The following is an 18529-nucleotide window of genomic DNA, read 5'->3' as shown; positions in this document are numbered from 1 at the left end:
GCCGTTTGAGCTAAGATTTTAAAATTATTCACATAATGAAAACCTATACTTTGTTTCAGGCGAGTTTCCCATTCAAATGCATGTAACAGTGAGAAACACACTGTCTTGGCGAAATAAAGCGTTTTTGTACAACTTCATATAAATCGCTGTAACTTTTGATAGAAGACTCAGACAAACATGTTTATGGCTTTATCTTATAAAACTCAATATCTCCGTGCTGGGCAAACAGGTTTTGCAGCCGTTTGAGCTAAGATTTTAAAATTATTCACATAATGAAAACCTATACTTTGTTTCAGGCGAGTTTCCCATTCAAATGCATGTAACAGTGAGAAACACACTGTCTTGGCGAAATAAAGCGTTTTTCAACCACTTCATATAAATCGCTGTAACTTTTGATAGAAGACTCAGACAAACATGTTTATGGCTTTATCTTACAGAACTCAATATCCCCGTGCTGGGCAAACAGGTTTTGCAGCCGTTTGAGCTAAGATTTTAAAATTATTCACATAATGAAAACCTATACTTTGTTTCAGGCGAGTTTCCCATTCAAATGCATGTAACAGTGAGAAATGCACTGTCTTGGCGAAATAAAGCGTTTTTGAACAACTTCATATAAATCGCTGTAACTTTTGATAGAAGACTCAGACAAACATGTTTATGGCTTTATCTTATAGAACTCAATATCCCCGTGCTGGGCAAACAGGTTTTGCAGCCGTTTGAGCTAAGATTTTAAAATTATTCACATAATGAAAACCTATACTTTGTTTCAGGCGAGTTTCCCATTCAAATGCATGTAACAGTGAGAAATGCACTGTCTTGGCGAAATAAAGCGTTTTTGTACAACTTCATATAAATCGCTGTAACTTTTGATAGAAGACTCAGACAAACGTGTTTATGGCTTTATCTTATAAAACTCAATATCTCCGTGCTGGGCAAACAGGTTTTGCAGCCGTTTGAGCTAAGATTTTAAAATTATTCACATAATGAAAACCTATACTTTGTTTCAGGCGAGTTTCCCATTCAAATGCATGTAACAGTGAGAAACACACTGTCTTGGCGAAATAAAGCGTTTTTGAACAACTTCATATAAATCGCTGTAACTTTTGATAGAAGACTCAGACAAACATGTTTATGGCTTTATCTTATGCCATTAATTAATTCTTCAATCTTAAATATGATCAACCTATCTCTAATAATCGGCTATGTACCACAGGCCTTCAAGCTGGCTGTAGTTAAACCTTTACTCAAAAAGCATCTCTAGACCCAGCAGTCTTAGCTAATTATAGGCCAATCTCCAACCTTCCTTTCATATCAAACATCCTTGAAAGAGTAGCTGTCAAACAGCTAACAGATCATCTGCAGAGGAATGGCTTATTTGAAGAGTTTCAGTCAGGTTTCAGAGCTCATCACAGCACAGAAACCGCTTTAGTGAAGGTTACAAATGATCTTCTTATGGCCTCTGACAGTGGACTCATCTCTGTGCTTGTCCTGCTAGACCTCAGTGCAGCATTCGATACTGTCGACCATAATATCCTATTAGAGCGATTAGAACATGCTGTAGGTATTACAGGTACTGCACTGCAGTGGTTTGTATCACATCTATCTAATAGACTCCAATTTGTACATGTAAATGGAGAGTCCTCTTCACGCACTGAGGTTAATTATGGAGTTCCACAGGTTCAGTGCTAGGACCAATTCTGTTTACACTATACATGCACCCCCTAGGCAGCATCATTAAAAGATATAGCATACAATTTCACTGCCATGCAGATGACACCCAGCTCTATCTGTCCATGAAGCCAGATAACACACACCAATTAGTTAAACTGCAGGAATGTCTTAAAGACATAAAGACCTGGATGGCCGCTAACTTTCTGCTTCTTAATTCAGATAAAACTGAGGTTATTGTACTCGGCCCTGAAAAGCCTAGAAATATGGTATCTAACCAGATTCTTACTCTGGATGGCATTACCTTGGCCTCCAGTAACGCTGTGAGGAACCTTGGAGTAATTTTTGACCAGGATATGTCCTTCAACGCACGTATTAAACAAATATGTAAGACTGCGTTCTTCCATTTGCGCAACATCTCTAAAGTTAGAAATATCCTGTCTCAGAGTGACGCTGAAAAACTAGTTCATGCTTTTATTACTTCCAGGCTGGACTACTGTAATTCATTATTATCAGGATGTCCAAAAAACTCGCTGAAAAGCCTTCAGCTAATCCAAAATGCTGCAGCAAGAGTCCTGACAGGGACTAGAAAGAGAGAGCATATTTCTCCTGTTTTGACTTCCCTTCAAACCCAGAATTGAATTCAAAATCCTGCTCCTCACATACAAGGTCTTGAATAATCAGGCCCCATCTTATCTTAATGACCTTGTAGTACCATATCACCCCATTAGAGCACTTAGAGCACTGATCCTGAATCCTCCCGTAGTTATGCTGCGATAGACGTAGGCTGCCGGGGATTCCCACGATGCATTGAGTTTTTCCTTTCCAGTCACCTTTCTCACTCACTATGTATTAATACAGCGGTCCCCAACCCCCGGGCCTCGGTACCGGTCCATGAGTCGTTTGGTACCGGGCCACGAGAGTTGAGAGTTGAGGCTCAGGTGTGAAATGTATGGTTTTCAGGATTTTTATAGTTTTTTTTAGCGTTATTTTGTTATCGTTTTTATCGTTAACTCGGTTTTCCTGGGTCTTTTCACGTGTGTTATGAATAAATCTTCTTTTTTACGGTACCGGTACTAGGCCAGTCCGTAAAAATATTGTCGGGCATGAACCGGTCCGTGGCGCTTAGGGACCGCTGTGTTAATAGACCTCTCTGCATTGAATCATATCTGTTATTAACCTCTGGCTCTCTTCCACAGCATGTCTTTTATCCTGTCTTCCTTCTCTCACCCCAACCGGTCGCAGCAGATGGCCCCGCCCCTCCCTGAGCCTGATTCTGCTGGAGGTTTCTTCCTGTTAAAAGGGAGTTTTTCCTTCCCACTGTCACCAAAGTGCTTGCTCATAGGGGGTCATATGATTGTTGGGTTTTTCTCTGTATCTATGAAGCCCCTTGAGGCGACTTTTGTTGTGATTTGGCGCTATATAAATAAAATTGAATTGAATTGAATTACGGACTAAACCTGGGACATTTGTGGCCCCAGTGCATGTGCCCTATCTGCCTTGTTGGTGTCCTTGATTTTTAAAAGTAAAATGTCTTATTATGCTATAAATAAAGCCAGAGAGTGAAATCCCACTGTGCTACACACAGTGGGACACTGCCATAGACTGGTGACCTGTACAGGGTGTACCTTGCTCAGTCTGTGACAGCTGCTCCAGCCCTTCATGACCCTGAATCAGATACACCATTAAAAAGGGGGTGGATGGATTGACAGGGGATCAGAGGTATGGTGGACTGTAAATAAATAATTAAATAGAAAAAAATTAACTGTAAAAATAAATCTGTTAGGGTGCCTGGGTTCGTTGACCCAAAATTTTGAGTTTTACATTATTATTGAACTTTGATTTTGCCATTATTTATCATTTCTAGTCTTTTGGTTTCTTAGAGTTCTGTCTTCTGGTTTCTGTCTCTGTGTTACATAGTTGTTCTGTCTCCCCCTGTCTGCTGTATCCCCTCGTCAAGTCCGCGTTGTCTGTGTTATGTTTCCTGTTTTACTTTGAAAGTCCATGTCTCATGTTAATGTATCTGGATTTGCTTCCCTTGTCTCGCTACCCTTATTTGTCCCAGCTGTGTTTCTCTGTTGTCTCCCATTCCCTGATGGCTCTCTCTGGTTATGTAAGCCCTGAGTTTTCTTTGGTCTTTGTCGCGATCTCCCTCATCCTATGCTGTGTGTTCTGTTTGGCTGCCTGTGTAAGTTTCTTTTGGTATTCTTGCTTTTGTTATATTTGTGTTTAGCGTTAAAGCTGTTTTAAGTTCACACTTTTACCTCCAAGTGTCTGCACATTGGGTCCACAGTTCCTGCCTGCACACAGCACATGACAAAATCATTGTGTAAAAACAAAACAAAATGCTGTCTTCTTTATTGACCATTTACCGTCAAACACATTTCAACTATAAGCTTTCATCAGTGCAAACCAAAGCCACATCCCCAGATATAGAACCATGGGAGGTTTAAACACTAATTAGTGTGAATGCTTGAAAAGTTAAATCAGAAGAGCAGGCTGTCTTTACACTGTCACCACGTCCATATAATAAACTCCACAGGCATGAAAAATGAGAATTCAGTAGACATGACATATGTGAGTGAAGTTGCCCCCCCACCTTCTTCAAATCCAACAAAAGTGGTATCAAACGTTTGTGCTGGTTTGTGCTGCAAAAATTTACATTTGTGCTGCTATCATTTTAAAGAAATCCATACAAATTTCTGGAGGTCATCAGAGGTCAACCAGCCCCCCCACATTAATGGAATCAAACAAAACTGGTGTCAATCAACTGTGCTACGTTTGTGCTGGTTTGTGCTGCCTCTGTTTTAAAGATATTAATGAAAATGTAAAGGTCAAAAGGTCAACCAGCCCCCCCCACACACATTAATGGGATCGAACAAAATTGATGTCAAACGTTTGTGCTGGTTGGTGCTGCTAAAATTGTTGTTTGTGCCGCTATCATTTTAAAGATATTCAAGAAAATTTGTAGAGGTCATCAGAGGTCAACCAGCCCCCCCACATTAATGGAATCAAACAAAACTGGTGTCAATCAACTGTGCTACGTTTGTGCTGGTTTGTGCTGCCTCTGTTTTAAAGATATTAATGAAAATGTAAAGGTCAAAAGGTCAACCAGCCCCCCCCCACATTAATGGGATCGAACAAAATTGATGTCAAACGTTTGTGCTGGTTTGTGCTGCTAAAATTGTTGTTTGTGCCGCTATCATTTTAAAGATATTCAAGAAAATTTGTAGAGGTCATCAGAGGTCAACCAGCCCCCCCACATTAATGGAATCAAACAAAACTGGTGTCAATCAACTGTGCTACGTTTGTGCTGGTTTGTGCTGCCTCTGTTTTAAAGATATTAATGAAAATGTAAAGGTCAAAAGGTCAACCAGCCCCCCCACATTAATGGAATCAAACAAAACTGGTGTCAATCAACTGTGCTACGTTTGTGCTGGTTTGTGCTGCCTCTGTTTTAAAGATATTAATGAAAATGTAAAGGTCAAAAGGTCAACCAGCCCCCCCCCCACATTAATGGGATCGAACAAAATTGATGTCAAACGTTTGTGCTGGTTTGTGCTGCTAAAATTGTTGTTTGTGCCGCTATCATTTTAAAGATATTCAAGAAAATTTGTAGAGGTCATCAGAGGTCAACCAGCCCCCCCACATTAATGGAATCAAACAAAACTGGTGTCAATCAACTGTGCTACGTTTGTGCTGGTTTGTGCTGCCTCTGTTTTAAAGATATTAATGAAAATGTAAAGGTCAAAAGGTCAACCAGCCCCCCCCACATTAATGGGATCGAACAAAATTGATGTCAAACGTTTGTGCTGGTTTGTGCTGCTAAAATTGTCGTTTGTGCTGCCTCTGTTTTAAAGATATTAATGAAAATGTAAAGGTCAAAATGTCAACCAGCCCCCCCACATTAATGGGATCGAACAAAATTGATGTCAAACGTTTGTGCTGGTTTGTGCTGCTAAAATTGTTGTTTGTGCTGCTATCATTTTAAAGATATTCAAGAAAATTTGTAGAGGTCATCAGAGGTCAACCAGCCCCCCCACATTAATGGAATCAAACAAAACTGGTGTCAATCAACTGTGCTACGTTTGTGCTGGTTTGTGCTGCAAAAATTTACGTTTGTGCTGCTATCATTTTAAAGAAATCCATACAAATTTCTGGAGGTCATCAGAGGTCAACCAGCCCCCCCACATTAATGGAATCAAACAAAACTGGTGTCAATCAACTGTGCTACGTTTGTGCTGGTTTGTGCTGCCTCTGTTTTAAAGATATTAATGAAAATGTAAAGGTCAAAAGGTCAACCAGCCCCCCCACAGTAATGGAATCGAATAAAAGCCTTCAGTTTTCAGGCCCCTCTTCTGTGGAACCAGCTTCCAGTTTGGATTCAGGAGACGGACACTATCTCTACTTTCAAGATTAGGCTTCAAACTTTCCTTTTTGCTAAAGCATATAGTTAGGGCTGGACCAGGTGACCCTGAATCCTCTCTTCGTTATGCTTCAATAGATGTAGGCTGCCGGGGGATTCCCATGATGCATTGAGTTTTTCCTTTCCAGTCACCTTTCTCACTCACTATGTGTTAACAGACCTCTCTGCATTGAATTATATCTGTTATTAACCTCTGGCTCTCTTCCACAGCATGTCTTTTATCCTGTCTTCCTTCTCTCACCCCAACCGGTCGCAGCAGATGGCCGCCCCTCCCTGAGCCTGGTTCTGCTGGAGGTTTCTTCCTGTTAAAAGGGAGTTTTTCCTTCCCACTGTCGCCAAAGTGCTTGCTCATAGGGGGTCATATGATTGTTGGGTTTTTCTCTGTATCTATGAAGCGCCTTGAGGCGACTTATGTTGTGATTCGGCGCTATATAAATAAAATTGAATTGAATTGAATGTTTCATTAGAGTGGATGTGGCACACTTAATCAAAATGATTTGCCAGTGGGACTGTTTGAGGAAAAAAGCCTCATCGGGTGAGGGATTTCTACGTGCGATCAATGGCACAACTTGTCAAGTCCCAATCCTTGGAAGAAGCAGAGGTCCTAATACGCAGCATTGCTATTGTGGCATTAAGTGAGACAGAAGGCTGTGACAGTTTTGGAAACCTCATTATGTCAGAAGTGTCCAAATCAAATCTGAAAAGAAAAATTTCAGATGAGACTATGTCTGTTTCTGATGACAAGGAAGAAGAAGACATTAGATTGGATCCATGCACAGAAATAAACACCGACTTAAGGCAGTGGGTGGCAGATATTTGTGAGGGGAGCAGGTGCCATGCTGAAGATCATGGTGATCGAGACAATATGCACTATCTACCTGAGCTCGTCCCACACCTAATTAGATTGGGAGGATACCTACCACTCTGAACTGGAGAAATGGTTCCCCTATTTCAGAGCAAAAAACTCACTGCAACTTTAGCTAATGTTGAAGCAGAGTTCAAGAACATTAAACATGGTCTGTTCAAGCATGAAAATCTCCCTATAAGGATAGATAAATTCATTGCACGTCATCTTGGTTTTATTGAAGGGAACATGCGGATCTCTTCTGCAAAACAAATACGAAAAGAAGCAGAGGTTGCCAGACAGGATGGTACAGTGAAGCGTCAGTATCCACACAAAGCCTTTGTGGAGCAGGAAGTGGATGATAACCCCTCTCAGGAGCCCAAAATTGACACAGACATAGACATACAGGAAGGGCACGAAGTACTGCAGTGCGTTTCACGTTGATATCAGGCGCCTCCTAAAAAGGGAAAAGAAAAGTTCATTTAAGGCAAAGTTTTCAGGTGTCATTCTTTGGGGAGAATACATGTTTATGAAACTGCATGACATCAGACTCTACCAAATTTTGGAGACTTTTCTTTTAAGATACAACCTTTCTGTCTCTTGTGACAGAGTCTGTTTCTTAATCATTTGACAAAAACCCTACACAGTATTTTAAAATAGTGTTCTCCAGATCAGAGCTGTAATCTATATAGAACATGGGGTTCAAAGCAAGGAAAAATTATGTGTTTATCAGTGAAACCTTTAATTTGTGTTAATTATAAAATTAAAAATTAATTATTTCATATATTGATAATGATAACATTATCAACATTATCAATATATGAAATCTTCACCTTAAGGGACTTAATGAATGGTTTCTTCTAAAAATTAGAAATGATTGAGTCATTTCACATCATATGAAAATATTAATTTTTAATACAAATTTGGCCCTACAAAAATGGAAACTCAGTAACAAAGATAATGGAGATTCTTTAAACACGAGCAAATATCACAGTAAAGTTGTTGATTGTGATTTACACATTGGATGTATCCTCAGTGATTTGGTACAATTATACAACATTTTATAAGAACTGAACAACTGATGAAACTAATTATAGGCCAATCTCCAACCTTCCTTTCATATCAAAAATCCTTGAAAGAGGATTTTTGTTAGCTGTTTGATCTGTTTGATCTGTTAGTCAAACAGCTAACAGATCATCTGCAGAGGAATGGTTTATTTGAAGAGTTTCAGTCAGGTTTCAGAGCTCATCACGGCACAGAAACAGCTTTAGTGAAAGTTACAAATGATCTTCTTATGGCCTCTGACAGTGGACTCATCTCTGTGCTTGTCCTGCTAGACCTCAGTGCAGCATTCGATACTGTCGACCATAATATCCTATTAGAGCGATTAGAACATGCTGTAGGTATTACAGGTACTGCACTGCAGTGGTTTGTATCATATCTATCTAATAGACTCCAGTTTGTTCATGTAAATGGAGAGTCCTCTTCACACACTGAGGTTAATTATGGAGTTCCACAGGGTTCAGTGCTAGGACCAATTCTGTTTACATTATACATGCTTCCCTTAGGCAGCATCATTAGAAGACATAGCATACATTTTCACTGCTATGCAGATGACACCCAGCTCTATCTGTCCATGAAGCCAGATAACACACACCAATTAGTTAAACTGCAGGAATGTCTTAAAGACATAAAGACCTGGATGGCCGCTAACTTTCTGCTTCTTAATTCAGATAAAACTGGCCTCCAGTAACGCGGTGAGGAACCTTGGAGTCATTTTTGACCAGGACATGTCCTTCAACGCACGTATTAAACAAATATGTAAGACTGCGTTCTTCCATTTGCGCAATATCTCTAAAATTAGAAATATCCTGTCTCAGAGTGACGCTGAAAAACTAGTTCACGCATTTATTACTTCCAGGCTGGACTACTGTAATTCATTATTATCAGGATGTCCAAAAAACTCCCTGAAAAGCCTTCAGCTAATCCAAAATGCTGCAGCAAGAGTACTGACAGGGACTAGAAAGAGAGAGCATATTTCTCCTGTTTTGGCTTCCCTTCATTGGCTTCCTGTTAAATCCAGAATTGAATTCAAACTCCTGCTCCTCACATACAAGGTCTTAAATAATCAGGCCCCATCTTATCTTAATGACTTTGTAGTACCATATCACCCCATTAGAGCACTTCGCTCTCGCTCTGCAGGCCTACTTGTTGTTCCTAGAGTATTTAAAAGTAGAATGGGAGGGAGAGCCTTCAGTTTTCAGGCCCCTCTTCTGTGGAACCAGCTTCCAGTTTGGATTCAGGAGACGGACACTATCTCTACTTTCAAGATTAGGCTTAAAACTTTCCTTTTTGCTAAAGCATATAGTTAGGGCTGGACCAGGTGACCCTGAATCCTCCCTTAGTTATGCTGCAATAGACATAGGCTGCCGGGGGATTCCCATGATGCATTGAGTTTTTGCTTTCCAGTCACCTTTCTCGCTCACTATGTATTAACAGACCTCTCTGCATTGAATTATATCTGTTATTAACCTCTGGCTCTCTTCCACAGCATGTCTTTTATCCTGTCTTCCTTCTCTCACCCCAACCGGTCGCAGCAGATGGCCCCGCCACTCCCTGAGCCTGGTTCTGCCGGAGGTTTCTTCCTGTTAAAAGGGAGTTTTTCCTTCCCACTGTCGCCAAAATGCTTGCTCATAGGGGGTCATATGATTGTTGGGTTTTTCTCTGTATCTATGAAGCGCCTTGAGGCGACTTATGTTGTGATTTGGCGCTATATAAATAAAATTGAATTGAATTGGGTCCAACTCCTGCCTGCCGCACAGCGATTCATGACACGGGTCTTTTAACCTAAAAATGTTTTAATGGCCATGAAGAAAGGACTCTTCAATAGATTTTTCAACTCACCTGTGTTTACTGTCTCCACCTGAAATTAATTGCAGTCTGAATTTTTTTTTTCTTCTGTCCTTTTGTCTTCGGTCTTCAGCCTTGGAAGGAAAAAATAAAAATATTGAAAACCTTATTAGCACACTAAATATACAAAACCTTGCTATATTTCAATTGTTTTAGATTGAAGTTGCCACTGCTAGCTAAGTCAGTTTTGAATCATGCTAATGAGAAGAAGAAAAAAAAACCTGCCGAACAATTAGGCTGCTGTTGTAAAAACGCCAACTTTCTTGTGTTGGCAAGTGGTCGTTAAAATGTCATTAAGACCCTTTCTTTTTATGTAATTCTTAGTAAAACTGTTTTAATCGGTTAAAACTGACGACATAATCTATGTTTGAAAAACAGCGCGAACAACAGCGAACCACTATTCACCACCTGGGTCTGTGCTTTTTAACACAACAGCGCATTAGAAATCGAAGTTCTTGCCTGCAACATATTAATATACTTGCTTTTTTACGGAAAAAATAAACATAACGAAGGTTCCGTTTTACTTACAAGTTTCTCCAAATGTGCTCTCCAGTCGCTCGAGAAGGGCAGCCATATTGAACAGAATTTTTTGTCAACGTCGTTCAGGTTAGAGAGAAAACGTCATGACGTAGTTGACATACACATGCGGAGCTCGGAAAAAAAACATTTACTCAAAAATCATAATTAAGAAAGCAGTATTTACTCTTAACTTCTAAGCCATGTACAATTATAACTGTTTGAATCGTTAACAGAACAAAAGTTTTAAGTTCTTTCAACTTTGAGGAATTTCAATTGTTATATCCACAAACTTTATAAGTCAGGTAGACTGTTGGGGTTTACAGTGCAGTAAAACTTGGCAAAGGACAATACTGTGTCATGAACACCTGTGCCTTTGATGCCTTCTGTCAAAGTCTGTGCTGCGCTTACTGTGACAGTCGTACTGCTCAAAACATGTTGAATAGTTCAGAGGAGAACAAAGTATTCCAGCTTGTGAAATCCCTTGCTACAAAGGGTGTCACTCAACATGCCTATTCATTGAGGGCAGAGGTGCTGAGCTCAATATTCTGCCCTGTTCAGTTGAAGACTGGTGTTCATCGTGTTGATGCACAGTGCCATGTGTCCACAGTAATTCAAAAAACAATGACGGAAAATCCAAGTGTTCACTTCACAAGACAGTGTTCCTCCCAGTACTGCAAACTTTACACACCAAACACAAGGCAAATACCTTTTGTTTCCATTGATCTGTCAGTCCTCTCAGCTTCTGGCATAGCTCACCTTCAGTCTGCTGTTGAACAAGGGCTCAACCTTCCAGCATCGCCATGCCTAAGACCAATCGAAAGTCCTGATGCATCTCCAACAGCATTTAAAACAGATTCATCAGGAAAGCAACTTTGCACAGGGACTGTTTGTCACAGTTTCACCCTGAGAGAGCTTGTATGGATTGACACAGACCTTGGAAAATGCTCTACAGAAACTCTGGAGCACAGTTTTCACAGTCCAAAAAGGTTTTTGCTTACTGAATTCCCATCCACTCTGGTACTTCAAGGAGAGAAATTCACACTGAAAGCAGTCATTACATTTCAGGAGGGCCCAACACCAGAAACACTCGGGCATTATATGACATTCTGTAACAGGACCCCGTACATCTGGGAGATGTATGATGACCTAAGAAAGGATGTAACCATAGCATCTGAAAACACCAGCGTATGTCCGCACACTGTGCTCTACACAAAGGAATGATGGCAAGATCTCATGAAAGAAAGTCCTTTTCTAGTTTGTGAGTTAGATGATGGAAATAGCTGTTATTTTTCAGTTATTGTATTAGACTTGTGAGGCTCAGACAGTTCAATGTATTTACCTTTTCTAACAGGAAACATATATACTACATTGTTCTCGTAGTTTTGTATTTTGTTACCAGCAAATAAAGTTTTTTCTCTAACCGAATGCATTAATTATTTTAAATGCTATATTTAACCTAGTTTTTAAATAAGTTATTGCAGTTTGATTACTAGGTTTAAGAGTGTGATCATAAGAAAAAAATATCCAATGCTGGTTAATATCTCTCAATTTCTTTACGGTAAAGAAAGTGGCTGGTTGAGCTTTAGAAACTTTTGGTAATATCTTTAAAATGAAAGCGGCACAAACGACAATTTTAGCAGCACAAACCAGCACAAACGTAGCACAAACGCTTGACACCAGTTTTGTTTGATTCCATTACTGTGGGGGGGCTGGTTGACCTCTGATGACCTCTAGAAATTTTTATCAATATCTTTAAAATGAAAGCGGCACAAACGACAATTTTAGCAGCACAAACCAGCACAAATGTAGCACAAAGATTTGACATCAATTTTGTTCGATTCCATTAATGTGGGGGGGCTGGTTGACCTTTTGACCTTTACATTTTCATTAATATCTTTAAAATGAAAGCGGCACAAACGACAATTTTAGCAGCACAAACGTAGCACAAACGTTTGATACCACTTTTGTTGGATTTGGGTAATGTTGGGGGGCTGGTTGACCTCTGATGACCTCTAGAAATTTTGATTAATATCTTTAAAATGATAGTAGCACAAATGAAAATTTTTGCAGCACAAACCAGCACAAACGTAGCACAAACGTTTGATACCACTTTTGTTGGATTTGAAGAAGGTGGGGGGGCTTTTCTGTTCATTTTAAGCAGCAGAAGTGAGGCGCATGTCTGTGTGCGTGTGTATGGAGCCATTGGGTGCAGTCACTATAGCAACCAGGCTCACACCTGCCTGCTTAACTAGCTCTGTCTCTCACTCTGCCAAGATTCATCTTAAACACTTCTCTTTCAACTGCTGCTGTGTCCTCAGTGTTTGCTCTACAGGTATGATTTTACCCTCAAAACGTTGCCATCGTTGTTCTCTTTCCAACACCTTGTCTTTCAAAGCTCAGACATTTAAAATTTTTAAACTGTGTGGATCCAAGTGGAGGGATCACATTTTAGTCATTCAGTGACTCAAAGAATATGAACTTTTAATATTCATTCAGAGGTTTTCTGACTCTAAATTTTCTTTTCTCATTTCTAAGGTTTTTCTAATTTACAATTAAAACATTTTCAGCTTTTTTCCAACTTCTTCTTCTGTGTAAACGTCAGCTTTTAGCACTTCAGCACTTTTGTTTTCAGATTAAATTCTTTTTCTTTTTATCTCATTCAAACGTTTTAACTTAAAATTCAGCAATTAATTCATTTCAATTCATACATTCAGATTCAAGCATTCACACTGCAGTTTCTTCAGAAAATGCACTTTCTAGTTGACAACTAGAATACATACTTACATCATGTATGGACCAATGAAGAGGAAGCCATGAATCAAGCCAAAGTTAGAAACTTAAGAAAACCTTTTTTTTTTCCTTTTCTTTTTTTTTACCAATGTTTGTAATTAGGGTGTAGATAGGTACACAAAGCTACATCATCTGGGGCTGGAAAAGAAAAGCAGCACTGAGGTGCTGAAAGATGCAGGTCCAATAGTGGCCACTTGAGGCTGGGAATCATGGGTGTCCCATGTTAAAATGTCCAACTTTAAACATGGATAGTTTCTGTCTATGATAACTGAACTCTTTCTCAGAACTAAACTGCTTCAGTTTTGCTGAGGCTTAAAGTTTGGGTGCATGTCCTCTTTGATGAACTCTTTGGCTTCCACTAATACACTGTGGCTGAACTGAACCTCTCAACTGTGTTTGTGCTCATGGTGCCTTTTGGAGTATTTTTTTTTTATGACAAATAGTCTGGCCTGCTAACTGCTACAAACCATTCACAAACCATCTACTTCAGTTTTGCTGAGTAAAATGCTAGTATTTTATTCATCTGTTTCTTTGCTTTAAAAGAGTCTTCACGTGACATCAGAGCTACTGGGACATGCACACATGAAAGTCAAAACAGTAGTGCAGTCCTTTGCTCTCCAGCCATCTTATGAATGTCTTTGAGTTTAGCCAAAATGCCGGATAGCTGCTGCCTTTTCGTGTTTCTTTACAGCGCCCAGAAGGGCGTAGAATATGGCACCAACATGTGAACACACCCCTCCTGACCCTGCCTTACAGGTCAAATCACGTCAATCCCTGCATTTCCACAGTAACCTAGTCTGTCAATGGAGGCTCATTTAAACTGTAGGACTGATTCACTGTAAAATTCCAAGTCAACAAAATATAAGATTTACACGTGATCATTCATTTCAGCAAACAACAATTTCTTGTTCTTCACCTCTCTGATGACAACCATATTTACCCATCCAGATCGAAAATGCACGTAGATGTCCGTACTTTGAAAGCTTTGATCTTGGTACCAGTGTAAGGTGATCGAGCCATATAAGACGCCACCAAACTGGAGCTCTGGGAGAGACATTGATTTAATTTAAAAGTAGATAAAGCTGCCAGTGAAAAGTATGGCTCACAAGTCCCAAAATCCATAGTTTCTCTGAATGCAGCTTGCTAACGTTAGCCTAGATTTGTGACTCCAAAAATCCAACATGGATTAACCTTATGCACTCCAACATTATGCACACTTAACATTATGCACTCCATACTGTACAGTAACGCCACTGTTTTGCACATGTCTCACTCTGTATATTTTATTTTATTTATTTTATATATTCTATTCATTGTTTACTCTATTTAATTTGTAAAATATGTGTACACACACACACACACACACACACACACGTAGAAAAATATTTAGTATACACATCCAGAAATGCATATACTATTATATATTGTACATATATTTATTAGTTTAAGATGTAGCCATTCTTGTATTTTGCTTGTTTACATTATTGTATTTTGCACAACTCTGTTGCTTGTGAAGCTCGCACACAAGAATTTCACTCACATGTGCTGTACCAATGTACCTGCACATGTGATGTGACAATAAAAGTGATTTGATTTGATTTGATTTGACATGGTGGCCATGTTGTTTTCTTTGCAGGGTCCTGAAATCAGTGTGAGATGTCCATGTGACTACAAACACATCATAGTCTATGAATGATAGAAAATAAAATCTAAACCATAGCAACATGACATTACACCTGTGATATCTTTAGCATTGAAGGTGTCTTTATTTGGTATTCAGTAAATGTATCTCCTCATCTTTGTTAATGCTAAAAAATTTTTAACTACCATTTGTTGTTACCATGGCAATGATTCCCTTCAATAAAGATTGTTGTTGTTGTTGTTGTTGTTGGCATCATCCAGCACCACAGGCCCTGGTGTGCTGATGATGGCCTGACAGGAAGCACTGTCCCTGATGTAAAGTATATGGCCTCAGCCAACAACAGTGGCCCTGCTGAAATGTGGATGGTATCATCGAGTAGCACAGGCCCTGGTGTAATGTGGATGGAATCATCCAACAGTACAGTCCCTGGTGTGGTGAAGATCGCCTCACAGGAAGCACTGTCCCTGATGTAAAGTGTATGACCTCAGCCAACCACAATGGCCCTGGTGAAATGTGGATGGTATCAACGAGTAGCACAGGCCCTGGTATAATGTGGATGGCCTCATCCAGCAACACCACAGGCCCTGGTGAAATGTGGTTGTTTTCGGCCAGCAACACAGGCCTTTGGGTAATTTGGATGGCTAGCAGCACAGGCCCTGGTCTGGTGAAGATGGCCTCACAGGAATCAAATCAAATCAAATCAAATCACTTTTATTGTCACATCACATGTGCAGGCACACTGGCACAGCACATGCGAGTGAAATTCTTGTGTGCGAGCCCCACAAGCAACAGAGATGTGCAAACACAACAACACAAACGAGCAAAATACAAGAATGGCCAACCTGAAACTAATAAATATATGTACAATATATAATAGTGTATGCATTTCTGGATGTGTATACTAAATATTTTCCTACGTGTGTGTGTGTGTGTGTGTGTGTGTGTGTGTGTGTGTGTGTGTGTGTATACACATTTTTACAAATTAAATAGTAAAAAAAAAAAAAAAATAATAATAATAATAATAATAAAATATATAAAATATATAAAATATACAGAGTTGAATATGTGCAAAACAAGTGGCATTTATATACAGTGTGGAGTGCATAATGTTGAAGTTCCAGTAGTGAAGCTGAGGTGTCTATGACGTGTTCAGCAGTCTGATGGCCTGATGGAAAAAGCTGTCTCTCAGTCTGCTGGTACGGGACCGGATGCTGCAGAACCTCCTTCCTGATGGAAGCAGTCTGAACAGTTTATGGCTGGGGTGACTGGAGTCCTTGATGATCCTCCCCGCTTTCCTCAGGCAGCGCTTCCTGTAGATGTCTTGGAGGGAGGGAAGCTCACCTCCAATTTTCCGTTCAGAGCACCGCACTACTCGCTGGAGAGCTTTGCAGTTGTAGGCGGTGCTGTTGCCATACCAGGTGGTGATGCATCCAGTGAGGATGCTCTCAATGGCACAGTGATAGAAGGTCCTGAGGATGCGGGGGCTCATGCCGAATCTTTTCAGTCTCCTGAGAAAGAAGAGGCGCTGCTGCGCCTTCTTCACTGTTTTGTTTGTGTGTACTGACCACGTAAGATCCTCAGCCAGATGTACTCCAAGGAACCGGAAGCTGCTCACTCTCTCCACAGCAGCGCCGTTGATGGTGATGGGGGTGTGTACTTCTCTGCACCTCCGGAAGTCCACTATCAACTCCTTTGTCTTTGCGACGTTGAGGGTGAGATGGTTGTCTTGACACCAGTGGGTCAGGGCGCTGACCTCCTCCCTGTAAGCCGTCTCATCACCGTTGGTGATAAGACCCACCACTGTAGTGTCGTCCGCAAACTTCACAATGATGTTGGAGCTGTTAGTGGCTGTGCAGTCGTAGGTGTAGAGTGAGTACAGGAGAGGGCTCAGTACACACCCCTGTGGAGCACCAGTGTTCAGTGTGATGGGGGATGAGGTGATGCTGCCCAGTCTGACCACCTGGCGTCTGTCAGACAGGAAGCTAAGGATCCAGCTGCAGAGGAAGCTGCTCAGTCCTAGATCCTGGCCCTGGTGTATTTTCGATGTCATCAGCAAGCAGCACAGACCCTGGTCTAGTGAAGATGGCCTCACAGAAATCACTGGCCCTGGTCTATTGTGGATGGCATCAGCCATCAACACAGGCCCTCGTGAAATATAGGTGGCCTCAGCCAGCAACACAGTCCCTGGTCTAATGTTAATGTCCTCAGCCAACACCATTGGCCCTGGTGTAATGTGGATGGTATTGGCTAGCACCACAGGCCCTTGTATAACGTGAATGGCCTCATCCAAAAACACTGGCCCTGGTGAAATGTGGATGGTATCGGCCAGCACCACAGGCCCTGGTGTAATGTGAATGTCCTCAGCCAGTAGCACAGGCCCTGGTGTAATGTGGATGGCCTCAACTAACAACTCTGTCGCTGGTGAACTATGGATGGTATTGGTCAGCACCACACACCCTGGTGAAATGTGCATGATATCGGTCAGCACCACAGGCCCAGGTGTAATGTGGATGGCATCAATGAGCAGCAGAGGCCCTGTTGTGGTGAAGATGGCCTCACAGGAAGCACTGTCCCTTGTGTAATGTGTATGGCCTCAGCCAACAACAGTGGCCCTGGTGAAATGTGGATTATATTGGCCACTACCACAGGCCCTGGTGTAATGTGAATATCCTCAGCCAGTAGTAAAGGCCCTTGTGTTTTGTGGAACGCATCAGCCAGCAACACAATCCCTGGTGAAATGTTGATGGCCTAATCCAGCAATACAGGCCCTGGTTTGGTGATGATTGCCACACAAGAAGAACTGTACCTGGTGTAATGAGGATGGCCTCATCCAACAGTACAGGCCCTAGTGTTGTGAAGATGGCCTCACAGGAAGCACAGGCCATGGTGTAATGTGGATGGCCTCAGACAGCAGCCAGGCCCTGGTGAAATGTAGATGGCCACAGCCGGCAACATGCGTTCTGGTGAAATGTAGTCTGCCTCAGCCAGTAGCACAGGCCCTGTTGTGGTGAAGATGGTCTCACAGGAAGCACTGTCCCTGGTGTAATGTGTATTTCCTCAGGCAACAACACTGGCCCTGGTGAAATGTGGATGGTATTGGCCAACACCACAGGCCCTGGCGTAATGTGAATGTCCTCAGCCAACACCACTGGCCAAGGTTTAATGGGGATGGTATCAGCCAGTAGCACAGGCCCTTGTGTATTGTGGATCGCATCAGCCAGCAACAGCAAGCCCTCGTGAAATATAGGTGGCCTCAGACAGCAGCGCAGGCCCTGCTGTCATGAAGTGGGCCTCAGAGGGAGCACTAGCTGTGGTATAATGTGGATGGCCACATTCAGTAGCACAGGCCCTGTTGTAATGTGGATGGCCTTATCTACCAACACTGTCCCAGGTGAAATGTGGATGGTAATGGCCAGCACCACAGACCTTGGTGTAATGTGGATGGCCTTAGCCAACACCAATGGCCCTGGTGAAATGTGGATGACATCGGCAAGGACCAATGGCACTGATGTAATGTGGATGGTTTCAGCCAACAGCACTGGCCCTGGTGTGGTGAAGATGGCCTCACAGGAAGCACTGTCCCTGATGTAATGTGGATGGCCTCAGCAAAAAACACTGGCCCTGGTGAAATGTGGATGGTATTAGCCAGCACCAAGGGCCCTGGTGTAATGTGAATATCCTCAGCCAGTAGCACAGGCCCTTGTGTATTGTGGATCGCATCAGCCAGCAG

The sequence above is a fragment of the Astatotilapia calliptera genome, chromosome 3, assembly GCF_900246225.1.
Source record: "Astatotilapia calliptera chromosome 3, fAstCal1.2, whole genome shotgun sequence".
Classification (NCBI taxonomy): domain Eukaryota; kingdom Metazoa; phylum Chordata; class Actinopteri; order Cichliformes; family Cichlidae; genus Astatotilapia; species Astatotilapia calliptera.
This window is presented reverse-complemented; position numbering follows the sequence as displayed.